The sequence below is a fragment of the Triticum dicoccoides genome, chromosome 1A (assembly GCF_002162155.2).
Source record: "Triticum dicoccoides isolate Atlit2015 ecotype Zavitan chromosome 1A, WEW_v2.0, whole genome shotgun sequence".
Taxonomy (NCBI): domain Eukaryota; kingdom Viridiplantae; phylum Streptophyta; class Magnoliopsida; order Poales; family Poaceae; genus Triticum; species Triticum dicoccoides.
In genome coordinates, this window is record NC_041380.1 from 45,188,451 (window position 1) to 45,193,268 (window position 4,818).

A 4,818-nucleotide genomic window follows, 5' to 3' on the forward strand; every position below is an offset into this window, starting at 1 on the left:
ACTGCACACGACGCACACCCGCGTCCCGGGAGGCAACTGCTGCATGAGATTAGCTACAGTGCGCTGCACTGTTTGCTCAATACAGACTAGCAGTGATTGCTACATGGGATGGCCAACACATGATTTTGTATATATCTCTGGAATAGAATGTTGACAAAATAATAATCCAATCTACATGCTACTAATTAAGTGGTAGTTATTCGAAAAGTTTGTAGCAGGCAAGCAGAACAAATCAATCTTGGCAATTACAATTTGTTTGCAGGTTACTATTAGCTACATGAAATAAGCATGGCACCAAGTTTACCAAACAGGTAAACATGCAAAACAAACCATTGTTGAAATTTAAATCAGGCACGTAGCTTAAATGGGAACATGTAGCAGACAAGAACGTAGTACTTTTCAGGAGCACATATGTTGTTTCTTTAGTACAATATACAATATCAAATAAATCCACTACAACAAGTCCTAATCATTTCATTCAGATCATACATGAAATGACACGAGTTTCTCCATTCTAAAAGCTAGTAAGATAAATGCTTCAAGCAATCAATAGACAAATAATCAGAGAGTATACAATGCTCTCTCTTAATTACCAGTGTCCAACGACAAAGCAATGCCTGTTGGACTGCGACAGGGACTGAAATTGACTGAATAATGTCACATTTTGAGTACCAAAAATATGTGCAATGCGATTAGGAAAGGAAACATAGCAGCCATGAAACAGAGGACTGGGACAAACAAACAAACTATAACAAAACATGAATCATATACTCTACTATTTTGAATGAACCATCTCTATCAGATCCTCGAGCAGAGATCATATAATGCGATCAAGTGTAGCAAGGACGAGGTAAACAAGCCACATCGACACGGTAGAGAATACTAGAAACTGACTATCGCTTGAGCTGACCCCTCCCTTTGAGAGGACGATGATCTGTTTATTGAGCGTCTTTCTGGTTGTGTCCTTAAGGAGAGGGCAGTGGCAGGAGCGGCCACAAACATGGAAATTAGTCGGACCCACGACCCGTGTACGCTCTCACCACCAGAGAGGAGGTGCATTGCATACAAGCTCCTTTGGGTCTACGAGAGCTAGAGCGAGGTGGGGTCAGTAAAAATCAAGGATGCTGCTGTTCTGGGTCAAGCTAAGTAAAAAAATCAAGGGCATAACAGATTCAAGTCAACAAAAATTAATATGTGCACGTGATAGGAAAGATCACAGGAAATAGACTACCCTGATCAAGTATACTATAACATCGGAAAAGTCAAACAAGCTCATTGTGCATTTATTTTCCAGTGTGAGACACAATAAGCATAATTAGCCACTAGCAAAATAACATGCTATCTACATGCCCTATTATCTGCAACAATGACATTACGCGATGAAGAACAATATATTTCCAATGCAATATGTTAGCCAAACACACCCTGCCACGCCAATCATCTCATGATCCAATAAAATGTCTAGAAAAATCTATTGAATAGCATCAGTCCAGATTTATATCTGGTGTGCTAGTAAATCTGGACGATCGATGAACATCAAACATATCAAGAGAAACAGTACAACAAGGCATCGACCTAATTTCAGTAAGCAAATCAACTCAATTTAAAGAGCTAGATGGCAGCTAAAAACTAACTCCAAATCTATCTATATTCTTATATATTGTACGAATAAGCTAACAACTAGCTCCAAATATATCAATAATCTAATATAACTCTGAATCTAGATGACAGCAAATTAACACAATTTAAAGAGCTAGGTAACAGACCATTGTGGGAGTTGACTATAAGCCACGCTCTTCCACTCGCATCAGATGTAGCCTAGCTCACACTACTCTATGCAGTCGTCGACGCCAACTATGCATTCACAGCCGCTCTCACTCGCTGCTTTTGCCGGTCTCCTGTTGCATATGGGGCTGCCATAAAGTGCTAAATATTCATCAGTCTCCAACAGAGAGTAGAATAGGAACACAGTTGGTGCTACTATCGTTGTTGTTGGTTGGTTGCTCAAATAACTCGGTTTATGTTACTGCTCGAGCAGGTTGGTAGGCAGGCCATGGAAGCATATGAGATGACAGAATATTCAGGGTCAATTATGCAACAGTAGTAGCAACCAAAATCTAGAACTAAACTAACATAATTAATCACAACAAGATGGCATGCTTAGAAATCTACAACTAAGCCAATAAGAACTTTAAATTAAAAGAGGAGAAGAAAAGGTTCAGGAATCAGATGTTCCACTGCCGACGCTTTGGTTGTCGAGGTCAAGGAGGTCGTGTCCATGGCCACGCCATCGACCCGAGCTCCAACCCAGCATCCACCGCAGACCCGTCTTGGTGCTCGAAGGAGACGAACGCTTCAGATCCCTCTTGGCTCCCATATGACTGCGGTCTACTCCTCCCTCACCCGCCTTGCTATGGCTTCGGGGTGGTAGGCCAGGCCGTCTCACTGGGCATCATCGTACACGCCTAGATCTAGCCGCTCCATGGCATCTGGGCAGGGGAGGAAGCAGCCATCCCATACATGGCATCCGGTGCTCGAGCGACGACGGATCTGAGAGTTAGAGGGTACGTGGTGAGGAGGAGAATGAAGGAGGGGTGTGACGAGGGAAGAGAGTGGATCTGAATCACCGGAGCAACGCCGGAGCCACACCTGCGACGCGGTGGCCCAAACCCTAGTGGATGGAGAGTTTTGCGCATGGTTGCAGGAGGACGCGCCCGTCGAATCTGGCCAGAGGAGATGGAGGAGCGGGCCGAGGGGATCACGTGGGTGTGCTGGGCGCTGCCGGCGGCCGCCGAATTCGGCCAGGATCGACCGCCGTAGGTGGCGGCGGTGAGGAGAGTCTCGTGGGAGAGGGACAGAGGAGGTGACGAGGGGCTTGGGTGCGGTGGATGGATGGATAGCTTTATTTATCCGAATATAGCTGGATGGACGATGGATGGATGTGGGTTTCCTGGGCATGGATGGTCGGATGTTCACCACGTCATCGATCCGTGTCATAAATGAGTAACCAATGAAAATTAAGCTAGTGGTCATCACTGCTGTACGGGCTAGCAATTTAATTTACATACAAAATCATTGGTAATACTAAAATATTTTTTCATGCATGCATCAATGCAAGAATAGCTATATAGAGGACAAAGAATTGGCATTATACCAAAAAACTCTAGCTATATAGAGGACAAAGAATTGGCATTATACCAAAAACTCTAGCAACGTCGCGGTTTATGATTGAATCTCGGTGGCATTCTTTTCACTTTGGTGATCCATGTCCATGGCCTATTTCAAATTCACTCGGAGTTTTGGCAACAACCATAAGACGTGCATATGGTGGCCGGATGTCCTAGATGAATCCATATTGGAGGGGCTCGGTTGCAACTTGTTTCTTGTTACTCCTTGGAAAGTACAAACAAATGCTATCTTAAGCGGCATATAGTTCAGAATCTAAAGTAAAAAACAAGTAACAACATTTGAATATGGAAAGTGTAAGTCGATAGAAATTTTTCCTACATCAGTTTTGAGAAAGATTTGTTTTTTATAGAATTTCAATAGCTCGATGTAAAGATACTTTGGAATTCAAAAACAGAAACGGGTCGTTCTATTCCATGGTTGATACAGTCATTCGCGGTAATAGATCAACATGAATATAATTTCAATTGTATCCTAAATCTTTATTAATCAAAATCATATCCATGCATGCTCATCCAGGCAAGCCGACCTTCGCAAAGACAAGAGGCATATAGCTCATCATGCAAGAGAAACTGTAAAAACAATATGTCCGGATCTCAATGAACCGCAGACACGAAACTTATTATGGAACGGGGGGAGTATATATTTGTTGAAATCATATATGAGGAAATTGTTAGATCAGAGAATTAATGTGAATAAAGTTGTTCTAACTATAGATATTTATCACTTCTTCTAAGTAGAGAAGACAACCAAAAATGAAATAACACTGACTAAATTCAGAACATGTGGAACAATTAAGATTGTTCATAACATTTCTTTTGCTAAACCAAGTACAATTTCCTGAACCAATGTTGCCAAAGGGTGTTTTCATTTTCTTTTTGCACAAAAAGTTCATTTTTCATTTCCCGAGTGCGAAAAACTATTTTTTAAGAAACTACCAAATATTTGTTGCAAAATAGCACCATTCGATTTTTCAAAAATATTAGACCATATTTTATGTCAAAGTAACCAAATGGTCGCACGTTAATAGCTTTCCATCCACGTCTCGTCAAATTGATAAATTTCTGCCGATTTAGCAGTAACTGGATCAATTTTTAACTACAGCTACCTCACAATTAACAATTTCAAGTGCTTGGTTAGAACTTTTTGAATACATAGTCAACATTTTTTTATAGAACATTTAAATATTTTTAAATACAAGATTAATATTTTTAATACATTGTTAATATTTTTTATTTACACATTTTAACATTTTCGAATGCTTGATTTATGTTATTATATAATTGTTTAACATTTTTTAAATGCTTGATTAACATTTTTAAGTACATGATCAACTTTTTCCACACACATTGTATCTTTTTTGTACATATGGTAATCATTTTCTTTATACACATGTAAGATTTTCAAATGATTGGTTAACATTTTTTCAAACATTTTATGTGAAGTTTGTTTTTAAATATATATATATATATATATATATATATATATATATATATATATATATATATATATAATAATTGGAAGTATAAATAATAAACAAAAGTAAAAAAAGAATGAACAAACAAAAAACAGACCAAAAAACGAGCCGCGGCCTAGTACTTGGCCCACTCGGCAAACGAAAAATATAAAAGA